Source organism: Dermacentor albipictus, chromosome 3 (assembly GCF_038994185.2).
Source record: "Dermacentor albipictus isolate Rhodes 1998 colony chromosome 3, USDA_Dalb.pri_finalv2, whole genome shotgun sequence".
Taxonomy (NCBI): domain Eukaryota; kingdom Metazoa; phylum Arthropoda; class Arachnida; order Ixodida; family Ixodidae; genus Dermacentor; species Dermacentor albipictus.
Window position 1 is genome coordinate 60490859 of NC_091823.1, and position 19915 is coordinate 60510773.

The 19915-nt window shown below is 49.1% G+C and overlaps 1 protein-coding gene across 3 annotated transcripts in view; it reads left to right on the forward strand.

Annotated features, from left to right (window-relative positions):
• LOC135898761 (rhombotin-2-like) overlaps positions 1-19915 on the forward strand; it is a 117736-nt gene that overhangs the window by 11226 nt on the left and 86595 nt on the right. Inside the window, exons 1-2 of one of the 3 annotated variants that reach the window (XM_065427902.1) lie at positions 1607-1908; positions 2039-2200. The gene's annotated coding sequence lies outside the window, so the exon portion shown is untranslated. Of the gene's footprint in view, positions 1-1606; positions 2201-19915 lie in introns of those variants that run through there. The other 2 variants (XM_065427901.1, XM_070535506.1) reach the window with 2 other exon arrangements.

The window sequence follows — 19915 nt, forward strand, 5'->3', positions numbered from 1 at the left end:
TCTTCAGTGTCCTCCTTGAGTACTTGGGCTAGGACTTGTGCCGCAGGTCTTTCGATTCTTCCCTGTAGGAAGTTGCGGCAGGCCTGCAGGGAATCTGTGAGGGTCGTCAGTGGTTTGTTTGCGTGTTAGCCTTCGCGGATGGCTAACGCGATGGCTGCAGCTCTTCGGCGTCCGTGATCGTGCAGGGGCGGGTCGATGCAGCGGAGGTAATGAAGCCATCGTGAACTAACACAGAGGGTGTCGCTTGCGATATCCAACACCCCATCGAAATCTAATGACAGAGGATGCCGCTGGTGGGCGTGGGCTCCAGGCAGGCACTTACACGAACCTACACATATTACATTGCATACACCCCACAGCCTACAGGGACGAATTCCCGTGGTGCGGGGTCACACCAACCCTTTACCACATTACGTGGGAGTGCACGCTATACAACATAGAACAGCACGACACGAACACCACGAGAGAGCTATGGGAGGCACTGCTGTCCAGTTCGGCCCTCGACGACCAGCTCAAGCTGATCCAGAGAGCTGAGAAGATGGCAAGAGCCAGCGGAACCCTGGACAAGGGGCCCCTACCATTAATGATTATTCTGATGAATATTTTAATAAAGTTTATCTGTGCTATGCGTGATAACTGACAGTACTATGTTAAATGGAAAGGGGGCTGGGGCTACCACTATGAAACCACTAATAACCGGATTCCACCATCATGGCGCGTACGCACACATACCGTGCACATACGTGGACACGCCATCATGAGTAACAAACCGATTTGCCATTGCTGCAACGTTGTCTACCTGCCGGACATTCGGTCGGAGATCAGAGGCAGCGACGTGGGCGAGCGCGCGAGTGCAGCGCAGCGGTACGAAATCACGCCCGCGCGCTTTTCAGTCGCGGCGCCGGCCGGAGGGGTCTACGAATTCCTCGCTGCGAGTGTGAGCGAGTGGGGGACGACGACGACGGTGTTCGTTGAAAACGCACTCACAACTACAGGCCCGCCGTGTGTTGCCGCGAGCAAGGGTGAGGGGCAGGCGAAGGAGGGGCCGGTGTTGGCGCTGGAGCTCACGAGTGGGTATGCTCGCCGCCGCAGCCGTGGCGCGGAGAAAAAGGCGCGACAGCGCGGGCGCGGCGTTGGCACGAGCGACGCATTAGGTGCCCGTTCCGGGGCAAAAAGGTTTCCGTTGTCCTCCGGCGCCGGCACGAAACAGCGGCGCGCCCGCGCGCGGGGCCGGGGAGCGCCGAGTGCCCCGTCCCTAAATGGCATCCCGGCCCGGGACACATGTCGGCACTCAGACAAATAGCGCCCGGCCTAGTCGCCGAGTAAATGGCCTGGCCTTGTTACTTATATGCAGCGCCGCTCGCTCGCTCGCTCGCCTCGCACCGCTGCTGCTGCTGCTGCCGCAGGTGGCGTCAGGGCCGGGCGCTCTTTCTTTGTTTGCCTGTCCGTTCGCTCGCTTCTTTTGTCGCGTTTCCATCTTTACTGCCGTTGTAGATTCTTACGTCAACCCGTTGCGCCACGTGTGCTTTTGCGCGCCCCCTACTACGGCTTGTTCGCTTTCTCTTCTGCTTAGAGCAGTACAGCTAGCTGGGCGAGACAAGGCAGCCCCAAAGTGACATCCCGGAGGAATGACTCCCACGGCCTGGAAGCGAGCTAGCGCGCGCGCGCGCGCTCGGCTGCCTAGACGTTTCTCTGCGACGGTGGTGGCCCCGGAGAGTCAGAAGACGACCTGTTGGTCGCCCGCTAGCGGATCCCACCTCTTTCTCGGCCCCTGTGTTCACTCGCAACCTGAAGATCGCTCTCTACTCTTCCCTGTCTCTCTCTCAAGCATACACGCACTTAACTCATGGTTCTTGCTTCCAAGCATTTGCTTTAGTGGCTTCTCCCCACGACGTTTCCCCTTATAATGTATGTGCCACAGAGAATGAGACAAAAGCGTCGCCTGAAAGTGTAGCTGCCGCTGACGAGAGCCCCTTTGTTCACGGAGTGTACGCGAGGCTCGCCACAGCGTACCCGGCCCTTTTTTTTTTTTTTTCAGGTGGCGGCGGAGAAGGCCGGAGCCTGTTACATCGACGTGTGAAGCCCTGTGCTGTTTTGAGAGGCGGAGAAGCGAGGGAGATTTATTCGTGCCACGAAACCTGGCGTTATCAAGACAAAAGACCGCGAGGAACAGAGTGCACGTCGTCTCCTGAAGATGCTGGTGAATATCCGAATTACAGCTATTGCTGTACCCGTATGACTGTATCTCTCCACAGAGCTCTTATGCTTCCATTTGGGATTACAGATGCGGAAAATAGTTCTTTTTATTGGGATCTCATGTGTATTTATGGCAACGCGCAATCACTTCGTTCTGATGCCGTAGAGAACGCTCTGTACCTTCCGGTCCGTTTCTTTGATCAGTAGTCATTGATAAGTTCGTGGAGATCAGAAAGCAGCATGGCCAATCTGAAATTGGGTCGAAACGGACGCAACAAGTGTTGTTGATATTGATGTTGGGTTTAATGGCGCATAAGCAACTATTTAAGCGAAAAATGCAAAAGCATAAATGCATAAGCATAAGCAAAAAGTATTCTCCGTAAGCTGCGCACAAAGTTTCGTGAAACGGTATGGTATGAAGAGCGAACGATGTCGTCATTGGTGTATCAAATAGGTCGTACTCTGTTGTTTTCAGTAAACGTATAAAGGCCAAAATACATTGAGCGAACTTTCACGATGAAGTTCGGGCGGCAGAAAATCTGCCGCGGCGCGACGCCGGATGTTCGTCGGGCTGCGCTACATGGAGCGAAGACATGGCGGCCGCCGCCGGCGAGTCGCTGCGTTGTTATCAGTGTGGATAGACGAGGCAAATGCGCTGTAGTGAAGCACATTAAACACAAAAAAAACTTTAACGACAACTATTATTGCTTTTGAATTGCGGAACACTCTAAAAACGCGTAAAATTTTGTTTAGAAATGTCCCACAGTATGGCACGCTTCTGAACAGCCGAAATTAATTTGTCGTTAAATTACAGCCGCGCCTCTTTGGATACCATGAATATGAAAAGCGGGAGACCAGCGTGAACGATAGAGCGGGATCGGGATACACGAACAAGCGGGGAAGCCAGGTCGGAAGTCGGGGCGGATAGTGAGACCTGATTGGCTCGCTTTGGGGCGCCGCTCGTTTGCCGCTTCCGGTATCGTCGACGCCCGGCGAACTTTTCTGCGCCAGCTATATCGTCGGCGAACGACGTTTTCTCCGCCGCCGCGCGTCGTGCGTAAGCCGCCAGGCGTCGAACGCCGACTATTCGTCGCATATTCGCTCCATGTATTCTGGCCTTAAAGCAACCGTCCAATGAGTACACTCTAATAGGTTTAAAATGGGACGTGATCTACTTGCGCCACATCAGAAAAAGGACAGCCTCCGAGTGCCCGTACAGTAAGCGCCCTGACGAGCATCTGTGGAGCACCATTACATTTGACTGTCCAAAATATGCTGAACAGCGAGTCAATGTACGCGAGCGGTGGAAGCACTCAGATGTGATTTCCATGTAACCAAATTACTTGGCTCCTTGTGATGTTCCGCTAGACAGAAAGAGAGAGATATTTGCCCTCCTGGCGCTATTTGCTCGGTGGTACACCTAGCATGCTATACCAGATGGGAACGGTGACATATGAAATGATATAGACAGCGAATGTTGCAGACACACAACATGCACAAAACACACCACGACACGCAACATACAAACTAATAAAGGTATCTCATTGAGACCAGTGTCTCACAGGAAAGTTAAATGTGGCTCTGTTGCGCGAGACCCACAGGCAACGCTAGTCAGTGGGTCAAGTAGCTTAAGGCGTCAAAACTTTTAGGTGCAGTGCGGACATTACGACTAGTTTCTTTTATGTGAATTGGGTGTAAGAGGATATTATTAGCTGAAGAGAGATGCACTTTGACTACCCTATCGGATTATATTGTGTGCAATAACTTAGGTTGCTCTGATTCTTATTTGTAGCCTCCATTGCCAACTTCCTTTACACTGAGTGCTTCTTCTCAGTTTACTTGGGTGATATCAACATGCGTACACTGAATTAATATATGACATTCCAGCAATTATGTACATGTAGTTTTATCGCATTATAATGTGAATGCATATCATTGTGCGTGTCCGCATACGTACCTCTGATTAGCTTAATTTCTTTGTTTTGATTTCTTTTTTTCTGTACACTTATTAATGTGTGTCGCATGCGGTATGTGTGTGCGCATTTTATGGGGAAATGTTAGCGCAGATTTTTTTTCACTGTTCCTTGGAGAAACCAGTTCAATGCGAGTACAGGCTATGTTGCTATTTGTGTACAATTCGTAAACAGCAAAAGAATACCTTCACAATGTCCACAATACAATATATTGTTACTGAGTGATTTGAGGTATAAACCCGTGTCTGGGAATGCGATGAATTTGTAATTGCAGCGGGCCTCGGTGGTAAGCTTATCTGCTCTTACAATCTTTTTTGCTGCAGTTACACTGTAAATTTTCAGACTCCAACATATGAAATTGTTGGTTCCATCCAACATAGCTGTTCTCGCTCGGTCTTGCTAATCTGGAATGAGGTAACCATGTAATCACTGTCCTAATAAAAGGTGTTTTTTTTTACCTAGTTACTCCTTACATTTTGTTAGAGTGCTCATATCTCTGAGGCAGTAATAGTAGCAAATATGGAGGTAACAAATTCTTTCTTGGCCATCGTGCAGCATTTGATCCGTTCAACCGAAACCAATAATGCTAGTTTAAACGTGTAGAAATGCTGCCAAAGAGGACACAGTTGCGTCTGAGCTTTTAGTGAGTTTGTCTAGAATCAAGATATGTGTTGGTTTCTTTTTCTGGTAAATGGTGAGAAATACACGTCAAGAAATATTAGTGAAAAAAAATTGTATGCCACTCAAAGTTAGCTCGGTAATAGGATACAATGCTGTTGCAGTGATCGACATAGATAGGTTCACTCGAGGAAAGAAATTCGCTTAAAGATAAGAATTCGTTTAAGTAATTCAATACAAGTATCCTAAGTACCTTTCGGGTAACTCAGCCTGCTCCTTCGTATAACACAACACAGAATCATCAATTTCTGAATTACGTGAACATGGAAGAGAAGTCGACAAAACACTTCCGTATGATCGCATGACATGTAATGTCGAAATGGAATAATGGCAGAAGTGCCTCTCGCCGCTTCCATCTGCTTTCGGCATTTGGCACGAGACAACTTACGTAGTCACGGCGGCTTGATGTACTAGCTACCTAACTACGTGTCCCTGGTTTATGCCCATATATACTATGCTTTCTGTGTTGCGTGATTACCGACACTTCGTGGCAAACGTTTAGATTAGTGTTTATTAGGCTTGTATCCTTGTTTAATTTCGTTTCTTTTTTTAACTGTTACTGGCGATCATGCCTTGAGACAAATTAGGCAGTGATTTCACAAAAATAAGAACAAAAGAAAAGCTTCATAAAACACCTAGAAAGTGATAGAAATGTTGCAATCGGGACAACAAGCCTAAGAATCTAACCGCCCACGCTCCCGAACTAAGATCAACAAACGCCACAGCAGCAGCTGCAGACACCTTGAACTGCAGTTCTTATATGGTTTGAGGAGGAAACAAATCGAGGCACAGAGAAAGAGAAAGGGAAAACAGCGAACAACTTTCATTAGCCGGTGCGAGAGATTCGGTCATCGTACGGCGCCACAAAATAAAAATAAAAAGAAGGGCGAAGAAAACATGAAAAAGCGGAGACGGGAGTAGAGCGACCACCATGGGCGATAGGCCGGAGAGGTTTGGTCTCGAGGTCCCCTTATACCGGCTCGGAGGGGAAACAGTTGCGGGCGACATGCCATTAGGGCCGCGGAGAAACGAAGGTGGCGAGCTTGTGCGCGCTCGGGGGGGTGGGCTATCTCGGATTACCACTGTGTGGGCCAATTAACGTGAGCTGACAAGGGCCGGCTCCTGACAGGCCAGCAAATTGGGGCCGCAGCCGCGTCCACGGCTCGCCCCGCGCCCTCGGGTTGCTCCGGCCGATCCGCTGGTCATCACGGTGGGAGAGATACGCGGCCGCCGTCGGGCGCGCGCAACAACACGTACACCGATCTCGGACCGCTGTGATGGAAAAAGAGAGATGAGGACGACGGCGAGGCGAGAGAAGGAGAAGAAGATAAAGAAAAACGGGAACAGCGCTGATGCCTTGTTTGTCTGGCGTGGACGCGAAACAGAGCTTTGGTTCTTTTCTCTTTATTCCCCTCGCGCCTTCATGCTTGATCGATTAGTGCCTATCGCCGGAGCCTCAAAAGTATTGCCTCTATCGTTCGTGATACCGGCGCCGGCTTGGTCGCTGCCTGGGTGTCGTGCTGAATTCCGAGTTGTTGTTAAAAGCGCGGTATGTTCGCCAGTGGAGACCCACACGAAGCACATTTTGGGCCAAATACAGCCCACATGCACGAAGGTTATCTTCAAACACCTTTGTCCTTTCCTCACTGAAGGTGAAATGATGTTCCCTTCTTGTTTTTTTCGTCAATGTCCCTGTGTGTTCAACTCTGCAGAGCGTCAATTCACCTTCACCCATGACCTACCAACTAGTCCCAGTCAAGGCACTTTTGGACGTGATCCTTGCACTTTCGCAGTTACTATATGAGCCGCACACAAAGCATCCTCGCAAGAGGAAGTACTAACATAGAATCTATTTGTTGTCGAGTTCTTTTCGCTCTCGTAAAGTTCTCTTCACGTCATAAAGAATCATAGTGCAGCGGAGCACACTTTACAGGACACGAAGGCGTTGGTTTGGCGATACGCAGGCGACCACGAAGATATCGGCGGCTAGCAACCCCGTCTGAGGCTCTTGCGCAACAGTGTTCGCTGCATATTACCTTGCCAATTTCCGCGCAGCCAACTTTATTTTATGATGTGCTACTAGGATTAAAGCATCAGCAGGAAGGCAAAGACGTGCGGCGCGCACATTGGGATTTGCAAGTAAAGATACACGCAACATACGAGCGGGGCCACAGAACACGCGAGACAATGTTTTCGTCCGCTGAACAAAAAGTCAACGCAATGACACTGTTCATTAGTACGACTTCAAGCAACTCGGATGAGGTTAGCCGTTAGCCGTTCTCCCTCCCAATCCTCCAAACTACCACCCGGAGCCGCCTTTCAAGCGGGAACATTACGCTACGGACATTCCTCCAACCCGCATAACGTGGAAATTTTAACGGGGGCGTTTACACCACCACGCGGCGCCAGACAGGCGCCTGCTGGGAGTGCGCACTCATTACTCCAACGTACGGAGTGCTTGGAGCGTCGGACATGTTCCCGGCGCTGCCACGTGGAGCGAGCACTTCTCGGTGAACAAAGAAAGCTGGTGAGCGAGACAAAGAGAAAGAGAGTTAGTCATAATAATTCCGCCCAGGCATTCTCCCATCTAGCAGTCACTCCAGCGCGGTTCTTCCCGGTACCACAGCGAAAGATGAAGAAATTAAGCCGCGAAGTTCTGGTGGCGATGCACAAACAGCAGCGAGAAACGCGAGAGCTCTTCGTAAGAGCGAAACAGCAAGGAGAGGGCCTCGGAGAACAAGTCGGCTGTGTATGTATGCTCGCAAAGGGTGACGGCTGGCTCTCGCTTCCCGCCTCTCCCTATTCACTGTCTTCAGCGTTGCAATTAGCCCAGGAACGTCGCCGGAATTGCGCCTCAGGCATGGCATTACCGGCGCGACGGTCATTAATAATAACGGGCAGGCCTTATGCGCCTGGGCATGAGTGTACGCGCGCGCGCGCGCCACGCGTGGGATGAAGTATATGGACACCGAGCGCATTTGTGCACAGACTCAAAGTGTATGCGAATGGATAAAGAGAAAAATCAACGGAATGAACTTCACAGCAAAGACATAGAAAGCTAGAGAGAGGAAGCGGCGAAGTTACTAAGGTGGCGCTACTGGAACATGCCAGTGCGCGAGTCTGCAATTAGAAACGCTGCTCGAGACAAACCTTCTGTGGCATCACCGGTCATGCCTGCGTTAAGATTGTGGAGGTGTGAAATTTGCGCGCGCTGCAATTCGCGCCGAGCCAAGGGGACGCTTCCACACGACTTGCTCACTTGACGTTCTTTCTTTCGTCTTCTTTTTTCGTGGCTGCCGATCTCGGAAATTAGGCGTCGTATTTGTTGCATTTAAGTTCACGCTGAATGGAATGCTTCGATTGTATCATACACGCTGTGCATTATCTCTTTCTCACTATCCTGGCCCTCCATTCTAACGCATAAGGCTACGTTCCTTTATGTATACCAGGCTTGTTACAGTACTTCTCTCTTATCATACTGCTATGTCGGCTGCCTTGCCTACGGCGTAATTGTCGAATTACGCGTTTTGCATTATGCTGCAAGGTAAATGACAAAGGCGAATTCCACAACAAAGTTGCAAATTGAAACAACAGTGGGCAGAAATGAAGGGCGCCACCTCTAGCTCGTGTGGGAAAGTTTGTTGAAGCATTGCTTCGTCTTTAAATCCGGCAAAAACATGCGAAAAATTTGGCAAATACGTGCCTTTGCTTATTTTACCCTTTATCTCATGCAGTTCCTGGCGAAACTGCTTGCGTCGAAAATACAGAAATGCCTTACTATTTTCCCCACTACGACAATTGTGCATTTCTGTATATTTGCGAGGGGAAAGGCCAGGAGAAAAGAAAGGCCCACACCACAGTCCCGGATGGGGAGGCATCGAGGAGAGACGCTCAGAAAGAGATGTACACGCGCTGCCTCCCTTCACTCTGCTGCGGCTCGCCGGACGCGGCGTCATCCCCTGGAGCGCTATGTCCGGAATGCTCGTTTCACGGGGCTTCGGAAGAGCCAAGCACAAGCGGTACGCGCGGGGGGAAGGGTGGCGCAACCAGGCGCAGCAAACGGCGACGTTGTTCCCCCGCCTGTAGCAGGGGCCGCTCGAGCTGGCCGCAAGTGTTCTCCCGGGGAACAACAACAACGCTTTTACGCGCGTGGAACAAGCAGCGCTTCGGAAAGAGTGGCGCTGGCGGCTGCTGTCCGGCGTGGCGTACATTCGGTTACCGCAATAGAGGCCTCAGCGAAGAGCACGGGAGGAGGTCTGCGCCGATTTGCTGTGCCTCTTTTTTTTCTCTTTATTCACTTTCATTGTGTAGCTACGCAAGCTTCGTTTCGCTGATGGGCGCGCATTACGGGGGAGTTCGTCGTCCTATTCTTCTTTTTTTATTTTAGTTAGTTTTTTTCATGGCATTTGGCCAGAAGAATGCGAGCGTACGTTTGTGTGGAAGCCCATAGCGGCACGCCATCATCTATGGAACTTGGCTATCGTTGTTGGAAGGAAAGACGTCGTCCTCGTAATGATCAGCGCACCAGTCCTTGAATCGCGCCGTTGTGATTGGCGCACCTGGACTAATGAGATTTCCTTGCCTGCGTCTGAAGAGCAAGAACGATCCCGCAATGGCATGTTTGAGCTGATGTGTAATGGACAATACTTTGGTTATCGTGCTTTTGTTTCCTGTTTCTTTAATGTCCCATAGTGAAAGAGAGACAAAAATATATACTCCAGGCATTTTGTGAAAAATATCAAACGCACAGCAAATACTCAAGCAGAGAAACGTCACGAACACTCACTGATACTTGCATACGTAATAACGGTACTCCTGAGGAGAGAAAGGGATGCATAGAAAGGCAGGGAGGTTAACCAGAGGTAGTTCCGGTTGGCTGTAGATCTCAAAAAGACCAGTAGTGCTTGCTTAGGCCGCAGCGCGCAGATGATGCTTCTCGACGGGCAGGAAACGTTCCGCAGCTCTGAGGGTGAGTCACGTTCAAGTGCAGTGCGATCTTCAAAGAGCCTCTCTCGAACAAGTAGCTACATCACTCACACAGGAAGTGTTCCAAGTTTTCTGAAACGGTGCAAATAGAGGCTATTTGGCTGTCTGTCCTCTGAAATTCTGCAGACCGTTTTCAGTCGGATGTGGTGAATGCATGATTTTTCCTGCCTGTTGAGGTCTCGTGGCATATGAAAGACACAAACGCGATCTATATTACAAAAGAGTCCGTAATGAAGGGAAACGTCACAGGAATGAGAGTCGCTGTGAACGCCACGAAACTCTAGACATCAGGGTAACCGCTGCACCTTTTCCAGAAAGCGTTATTTGGATTGACTGTGTCGATCTGCTGTCTTCGGTTCCAACAGAGCAGTCAGCACGAACATTGCCTTGTGTGCTACAGCAAGCGCCACAGCTACATGGCAATGATGTGACGCAGTTCGAAGTCCATAATGCACAAACGCGTGATAGCTGATGAGTTCCTGTGGGCGGTGTGGCTTGATCGACTGCATCACCGCTGGAGAGTCGGTGAATGTTTCACGATGGTTAAAAGTCTTGTCGAGAATATTAACGTAAGCTTCACGCTACGCAGCAAGTTCACAAGCTGCAGCTGAAGTCTGCTTGCTGAGCATGACAGAGGTGGTAGTACTCGCTAGTGGTATTCCCAGACCAAGAGACCTAGCGTCACAAAAGAAGACCGTGCAAGCGCTACTGCGCTTCTTGCGATCTACCGGCCTTTGTGAACGTCTAGCTGGAACACCCTTTGTGCGTGTGTCTCTGCGTGTGCATTTTTTTTTTCTTTTTACCCTTTACTCTCTGTCCTCTTTCTAACCCATATCTCTCAAGCCCAGTCTTTGGTAGCAAACCGAAGACTAATATCTGGTTAACCTCTCTGCTTTTCCTCTTCATTTCTCTCTCTCAGACCAAGAGGCAATGACGAGTGTGTGACGGTGCCATTACTGTGTATATCATAGTGAGCACTTCTCGCGACGTTGCTGTTTCTATGATAATCCGTAAAATATGTCAGCGATTGCCCAGGAGCATTTGTACAGCGCGTGCCCAGTCATAAAATCGCCACAAGACGTAGTAGACATGTGAAGCAGTATTTATGACGTGCACCTGCTGAGAGTTGCAGGGGCCTCTTAGAACTCTTGAATTTTTTTAGCTAAGACGCATCCTTATTTACAAAAGCTTGTTCATCTGTCTTTCCTAAAATGCACACACTGCTCGCATATGGCGGTTTCTTTTTTACATTTCTCAGAGGATTATTGCAACTCAAGCACATGGGACGTTTTTTCGCAATAGTTTTACACAGACGTTAAGTTGTTGCGCAAACTTATCGCAAAGCTTACGAGGCTGATCGTACAGCTGTAGTGATGCTAAGCAGTGTTGACAGCAAGACGACTTTAATGATGCGAAGTTACAAAATTAAGCCGTGTCCGCACTTCGGTAATCGGTATCATAGTAGTGAGGTATTCGAGTTGAAGCTGCAAGACTTGCTCATGGCTGTCGAGACTACGCTCGAGTCTGCATTCGAGACTTAGCAAGTTGACGCTCTGACAAGTAGTGACACAAAGCGCGGGGACACCACCGTTCGCCTGACTACGTTCCTCACGGAATGACGACAGCTATAGCGCTTAATTGCTCCAGTGGCACCTCATTTAGAGAGAGACTTGACAGCAGGCAACATTGTAGGACTTCTCAACAGGGAGTTCGTTCTGCAGTCTGCGCTCCGTCAAGTGGAAGACGCGAATATCGCCGGCACTTCTCGACCTCCATCTTCAACGCGGCCGCGGGAGTAACGTTCCTTCTTTGCTCTTCATCTCGAGCTCCTAGCCAGGCTTGCCGAGATGGTTTGCCGAGATGACCCCTTCAGTTTTCATTAGCGAGCTGCAGCCCCCTCTCTCTCTCGGCATCAGCAGCAGCGCCTCCACCCGTACATTAGGAACGGCACTCGTTCGTCTCCGCGCGCTTTGATCGGCCCGGCCCGACGAGGTTGCGGTCGACCTTTTCTTTCCGACCTCGGCGGCGCTATAATGCGCTCCCTCGCAGCCGCTGCACTTAGGCCAATGAAGCGGTGTCTCTCTCGGCCGCCCTGCCGTCGAGCTTTCCTTTTAATCCCATAGCGGAACCAGACGCCCCGCGGCCGCTCCCTGTCCATCGGAGCCGGCCCGAGGGTACCGCGTTTTCGCGCCTGTTGCTCACATGAGTCTGGCGCACCCGTATCAATAGTGTGTGTAGAAGGCTGCCGCGATCGATGTTTGGCGACGTCTGGGAGTGGCGTTAAATCGCGATGTTGACGCACAGTGCTGGGGTTTGTGCTTTTATGTCACTAACCATAATTACACGAACAAAGTGCAATTGGTAATGGATGTAAAATACCGGAAACAAATGCTGCCCAACGGCTACTCCTTTTGGTATATGAAAGCGTGACAGATGAAATATGGAGAAAAGAAAACCACAGGACGAGCGCTGCTGACTTGCAAATGCGGTTCGACCTGTGGTTTTCCTCTCTCTGTGTTTCGTCTGTCGCGCTGGCATATGCCAATGGAACCATGCCAACTAGCCCAGCTTTCCACTTTGCTGTAGGCTTTTTCTACAGTGAGTTCGGAAAAAAAGCCATTCATTTTCTTCGCACTAGGTCCCAAGTAAATCCGCAACGAACAATGAATATCACTCCGAGGCTTGCCCACGTTCCCTGCTCTTTCTCTTTCTCTTCGTATGTCTTTCCTCTCTCTTTCTTTCGCATTTCACGAACATTGGAGGGCATGAGAGCCTGATGGCGCCCGCTAGGCCGACTTGAACATGGTAGGCGTCAGGAAGTACTGATACCGACGCTACGACGTCTTTGTGACGACGCATGAAACGAGAGAAGCCTACTAGTAGACAGTTCACATAAAGATTCACAGAACTGCTACAGGACGAAATATATTAAACCGCTACACTAGTATTAGATTCAATTTCAGGAGTTACATTCGTACCTGGAATCATAGATAGACACGGCAAAGAACTAAGACAAAGGATGGAGGTGGGTGATGACATTTCCTGAAGTAAACAGCGAATTCCTTCCTGAAACACTGTGTATGTACAGCATAAACCAGCCAACTGCTTACTTGTGTTACTTCATCATCATCCCTCATATTCCTCTACTGTTTACCGCTTCTCTTCTACCTCAATGCGCAGTAGCATGCCAGAGACACCCTCATCCGGCCAGCCTATCCGCCTTTCGTCTTATGAAACGTTCTTCCGTCTCTCATGTCTCAAAAAGATTGGTCGGCAGGGCATTATAGCCAACAACGTGGTAATGGCACAACAGAGTGGTTTCGCTCACCTTCTGTATGAAATGTACTGTTGGAGGTAACGCCGCATACGTGCAGCTGGATTGAATTAACTTGTACTCCAGAGATTTTAGCAATAATTTACTTAGCTGGGTTGTATGAAATGCATGTTATTATCGTGAGTAAACGCTCACGCGTGTTTTTAGCGTTAATGCAATGCCATGCCATATCTCTAATTAATCAGCTACATCAAAGCACCCGTCAGCTCACCTGAGTTTACGAACGTTTTTCCACTCGCGATGTTGGCCCTTTAAGGCTATTTCTTGCTGTTATATTCGCAATAATAAACAGCAGTGAAGAGAGGAGAGACGTATAGGTAGATGGAGAGGTTAACCTGGTGCATAGTTCTAGTTAGCTCCATTGCACGGGGTGAAGGGGTAAGGAGATAGAAAGAGAACGTAAGCGGATATAAAGGTTCCACCTGGCGTGACAGTGATGTGTAAGTGTGGGTGGGGCATGGTTGAATATTACGTAAATGCCCATGACAGGTGACTCAAGAATAACCAGCTGGATGTACAACTTTCTAAAAGTACCGAGACACTAATTCATCGACTGCGCCTTGGGACCGCATACACCAAACATTTCTTACATCGCAGCAAACGGGCTACTTCCCCGGCTTGCTCCTGTGGCCACGACGATGAGGATGTTCGCCGCCTACTCCTCGAATGCCCCATATACGAGATGCAAAGACGGCAGCTAGAACAAGAGCTACACTCCATTGATCCTTACCGACCTTTCTCACTCGCAAAATTGCTAGGCCCATGGCCATTGAAAATGGCACAGCGAAAAGCATTGAACGCACTTGAACATTTTTATGAAGACACAGGCACCCTTAACAAGTACTAGGTATTGCAATGAATAATCACACGATGTCACTATAACGTTCTTCTATTATTCTTCTATTATTTGCAATTACTAGTGCTTGTATATTACGTGCTATACATTTTTTTGTGCGTGGATTATTTTAACACTGCGTAATTCCTCATCTGTTTATATGCTCATCGAAGCCTACATCATGGCCGTTTATGTGTCTTTGTGACTTAGTTTACGAACTTATTGCGGTGCAACTTGTATTTGACTTTTATACTGTTATGCACACGAGCGTATAGGACTGTTCTGTGGATTTCTGTCCGTATGAAGTGATTTCTTTTCATTTTCCTACATATTTTTATATTGTTGTTTCCGCCATGAGAAAAGGAATAGCCGTCACCATTATAAGGTGACTACGTCTCTTTCTTTTATTTTCATTAAAACAAAAAAGAAAGCCTGAGAGAAGAGGTTTGCAACAGGAGCGCTACGTCTCGAACTAAGACAAAATAATGATCCAAACAAAACCGGAAATCAAAATGTCACAATACCTCGCCCGTGTTAAAGCAGTATCGAAAACCTGGTCACGCCAACGCGTACTTCCTCCGTATTCAACATGGGCGCATATTTACATTTCGTGGCATGTAGTTCTACTTTTTCTTTTTCGCTAAGTTAATATTTTATTGTTTTGATTAGGTTTACTTTTTTTTCATTTCCTTGTTTGCTTACATTTAGTTTACAAAGCATAATGAAGCCCTTCAGCGTTATAGGCAACTTTTTATGGTGAAGCCAATTCCATTTCAGTCATGAAAACCCGGTTACTCCATCGTGAGCAGTTTCAAAACAAGAATTCCCAATCTTGTTGATTTCACTTCAAATCTATGCAATGCAAACGACACCAAGTCAAAGTACTTCATTGATCTTCACCAAATCTAGCGAATACTGTCCCATCTGCTGGCGCAACGTTTGAAGTGAAGTCAGAGTGCGCAGGCATAGTTAATGTATGCAGATTGTATCATTAATCGACTTTTAGCGCAAGCACAGTCATCGGTATTCAGCTACTCATTACGTTCGTCAGGAAACGGGTGCCTGATAACAAATACGATGAAGCAGGCCAACAGGACTCGAAGCGCAGGCCACTTGGTCCATATACAGAAAATAGTCGCGCGATAAGAATGTTCGAGAAGGCCGACAGTATGTAATTATGATTAACGCAAGGAATTATTGACTGATGTCTTAGCAGACACAAAATTAGAACAGCATGGTGACGAAATTCAAGGAGAAATGAAGGAGTAATGAGCCAGTGAACTGTCATATGTACAGATGAAGTACCTCACTAAGAATTTTATGTTTACAGGTGATTCAGGACGAAGCACAGAAGGCATTTTCGGTTTCTCTGCTCATCTCTCTCTCCTAGGGCAACCCAATTAACTAAGCCGCGCTGTTGTTTGTTTAATTAGTTTATTTGTTCTTTTCATTAGTGGAGCATTTAGCTCAAACAAATTATGTTGGGGGTAGACCAGGATAGATGAACTTGTCCATGATAAACGCCTTTGTCGGTGCCACAACTTTTTCATCCCCCCCCCCCCGGCCGCGACACCTGACAACGATAGTCAGTAGGGCAGGACAATGGCCTTTAATAAATTCGTTTCAACGACAACTACCAGCCGAAAACAACCCCATCCACCCACCTTAACCACCCGAACGCCGTTTACCCTCAACGAGTTCACACAGCCACTTTTCAACAGTCCATTTCTTTTTTCTGTATTTCTCGCCTTCCTTAGTTTTACCGTACATCCAATGATTGGAACGATCTTCACGACGACACTGATTCTTGTGCCATGTTTACTGCCAGTGTAATTCCCACCCCTCCTGTAATGCCCTTGTGACCGTGAGGTAACAATAAAATGAAATAAATACTATAACCGTGTATCGTACCTCTCTCTCTCTCTCTCTCTCTCTCTCTCTCTATATATATATATATATATATATATATATATATATATATATATATATATATATATATATATATATATATATATATATATATATATATATATAGGCCAACATTAGCTGCGACACTCCGTATATAACGGCGCAATTTGCGAGCATGGATTCACTGACTGGCTAGTTAGTTCATTGTGACAGAGAGAACAGCACTGCGAAGCCCGCACTCGTGCGCCGTTCTCCCCCGTACGGCGGGCGACACCGGGTCCGCACGTTTTCGGAGAGCGTTGTGCGCTGCGCGATGCGGTAGGGGGCCGCGCGCGCGATGGGGGAGCGAAGGAAAGAACACCGGCGCGCTCGCGCTCGGGCACTTCCAGAAACCAATATGGAACGGCGGCGGAGGTGGCGCGGTAACAGGCGGCAGGCAGCCAGCGGTCGTAGCGCGGCGGGAGCTGCGGCGTCGGCTACTCGCCATGTCCATTACGTGAAATGCGGCCGCGCGCCTCTCGCACAAGGAAGAAGAAGAAGAGCAACACCCGGGGAAATGGAATGGAGGAATGGGCCTAGGAAAGGAGCGAGTGGGCTGCCCAGATCGACGATAGGTGCAAGGAGGGAGAGGGGGAGGGAAGCCCAAGGAGCGCGGGTGGCGGGGGGCACGAAAGAGGCGAAGCGTCATCGGCGCTGAAGGCCGCCTGGCGTGTGTGGCAACAGGCAAATGGAATGCCTCTCCCCGGCGCAAAGACAACAACGCCGGGACGCAAACACTATACGCGCTCGGGAAAGGAACGAGGCGGCGAGGGTTCAGCGGGAGAAGAAGGGAAGGCTTCCGAGGCTTCCGTTTCGGGCCAGGCCGCGCACACTCCGGCTGTCTGTGCGCGAAGTGGGGGGCGGCGGAAGGGTCCCCGAGAAGAGAGATGGGAGAAAAAAAGGAACGCTTGTGTAGTGAGAGGGGAGGTGACGACAGACGACAAGTTAATGGAAGCCATCTTAGCAAGGGAAGGAAGGAAGAAGCCCCAGTAGCTGTAGCGGAGAGGCCGCCTCGAGATGCGTGCTGTTACTTGCGCTCTTTTGTGACGACGAAATCCGAGTGGCCGTAATGGACTTTTTGGTCCGGGGCCTCTATAAACTGGTGCACCTTGTCTTGCTCCGTGTTTTTCGTTGCCGCTTTCTCTCTTTCTTACCTCTCACTCTCTGTGTGCCTAGCTTGCTGTGGCTGTTTGGCCTCTCATTTTTCAATCCTTCGCTTCTTTTTGATGATGTTGTCTCGGCTTTGTCCCCTACTTACTTAGTACGAAATTCTTATTTCTTTCGTTTTCGTTGTCTGGTTCTCGCGTCTCGCGGTTGTGACGCCTCTCGCCGCGCGCAGGCTGCATTTGCTCAAAGTAGGCTTCAAAGAGTGGACTTGGTTTTTGGCGCCGTCGGGAAGACGAAAGACTCGAGCCCGCGTTGCCGCCCACACTCGGAAGAAAGTAACGCCGCGAGGAAGTGGACGGAAAGAAATGTCTGCCGAAATGAAGAGGAAGCCAAAACAAAGGCACGACTCAGAAGAAAAATAAAGTAAAGAAGTTTAAGAGAGGGCGAAACAAAGTGACGGCATAGAAGGACGGCGGGAAGGCGCAGAGTGGCCTACCATAAGAAGCCGGGTCTCAAGTCTGAAGCGCATTGCTCTTCCAGCGGATTGAGCATCTCGGAAGTGCACGCTGTATCTTCGGGGCTGAGTGCGACTCAGAGACCTTGACGGCGCCCTCCTCGAAAGGAACTGCTTTAGGGCTTGCTTAAAGGTTGGCTAAGAAAAAAAAAAGAACATCTGAGACCACTCCTGTCTTGTATACTTCTCCTATCCCCTACATTCTCTCTGAGTCTGTTAGGGAGATCTCGGACGAGATGTGTATAGAAGAACTCTACAAGCTTTACCGTGAGTCAAGTTGGGAATGCGAAATGTAATCCATCGCGTTCATTACGTGCTTCTAGCGCCAAAGCACATTACTCCTTCCTCGCTTCTATAATGAGACTGCTTAACGTCACTGACGAGAGTGCATATACTTCCGGCCTAGATCAAAATTGGAGAATGCTCCAGCAAGGCCTCGACTATATCTTGCAAAAAGCTCAACAAGAATTAGACATTACAATTCATTGACAACATTCTCTATACAACCGGCGCTCCCAGGCCTAGTTCGGTGGTATATGTTCGATACAGCATAGCCTTGGAAAAGGTTTCTACTTTTCTTCATCCAAGGTGACAGAATAATTCTCATCGCAAGCATTGCACATAGCTTGGCAGATAACACTTTGCTCCGTTGCCTCACGAATGTTGTCTATATTTTGCGTGCTGACCGCTTTCGGACTTGTGGGCCAGTATATTGAAGCGGTTCCTTTCTCTCGATTCTGTTCTTTTCTTATCAACCACCTGTCTCGGTTCGCTAATCGTGGCGGTAACTTATGCGCAGAGCCAGCTTTGGTGAAGCGTTAAGAGGAAAATAATTGGAAAGGCATCCATCCATTATCGCGGCCTTGTTTCAATCTTTGCAAACTTTTAATAACTTTAACACAAAATCTAAAAAAATGGGTGATACGTCTGAAATGGTGCTTCTCGAGCATACTTCGGCTAGCATCGGCGCAACAATTTGGAAATGAGTTTTACTCACCGAATACTTACCGAGTGTTGGTACAACGGCCCAATACACATTCCCAGAACTCTGAAGACAGGAAGAAGTGAAGAAACTGGTCACAGCCTTGTACGTTATTTTTCTGTTATTCTGCTGTAAACGTTTCCTTTTCCTTCTTTCTTTTTCACAGACGGGATTCAACGACCAGGTTAACGATATTTCTTTTTCTCAATGACGCAAGGACGTCTATAAAGATGCACTGCTATTAGATGCATCGATCGAACAGAAACAAGCTGCAGTTGTATGTGGAAACTTTTCAGTATTTGGAAGATACGGGGCGCAGCATTCATTCGTAGCTTTCGCGCCGGAATGCGAACTACATTCCTTCGCAGTACTATAGGGAGCCTTGCAAACAAGTAGCACACGGTACAACAATCAGAACACCCAGGCCGTATGGGAAAGCTGAAGCCCGCATCAGGAACAACGCAGGACATTTGTGAAGGAACCACTGCCGACTCTGAAACAGGCAGATTTCATCGAGTCATTGAAGACGGGTGCAAGGAGTTCAGAGAAGCATGCTTGGCATGTTTTTCCCGCGAAAGCTGCGCCCACCGACAACCAGAGGCGAAGAATTCGGAAGGTGCGGAAAGTAGCCACTAGCGCAGGGTGCTGACCTTTCAAGCGTGCCGCCTTATTGCCCCCTTCTCTGGGAAAGGGCTTATCCGCCAAGCCTGACAGAAGCGCAGATGCATATTCGGCTTCGCTATAAAGAGTTTAAAGCGGTAATTGACCCGTGGCCACCGACGCTAGCCACTATTCCAGAATGTCTTCGTAAGCCAACACGTCGTCCGCAGCAGAAAGCTCATCACGGTCAGACTGTGACACGGTGTCACTGAAACTGACAAAGGAAGACCAGTGGTTCGTAGACAGCTTAGTTTAGTCGCAGACAGCGCGGCGGGCACCCACGCGCTGAGCCAGGGACGGTCTGTGTCCTTCTCAACTCTTTCTCGGAACGTTCCGACGAGCTGCGTCTGAAGTATTACAAAGGACGTTCTCTGTATCATTTTGTTAACGTGCGTATGCCCCTCGTGCGCTTACCATGTTTGTTGGGTTCAGCGCTCCGGCTCTTCTCACTACCTGTCGGTGTGCCCATTCATTGCGTCGGTCGTCTGTCGACTGTCAGACGCTTCTTCCTCATTGCTCTGCTAGACCTATTCATTGTTCCGCCGTGCCACGGAAACGCGTTAGAGCACTAAATCTCCAACCAGACACTGCCATCGGAACGCGTCAGCGCGTTGTGCACTGCACCAGTGTCGCGTCGCGCCCGGCGACGTGGGCAAGAGGTAGCACACATCCGCACGATGCGCGAGTTGCCAAGCGTCGCATC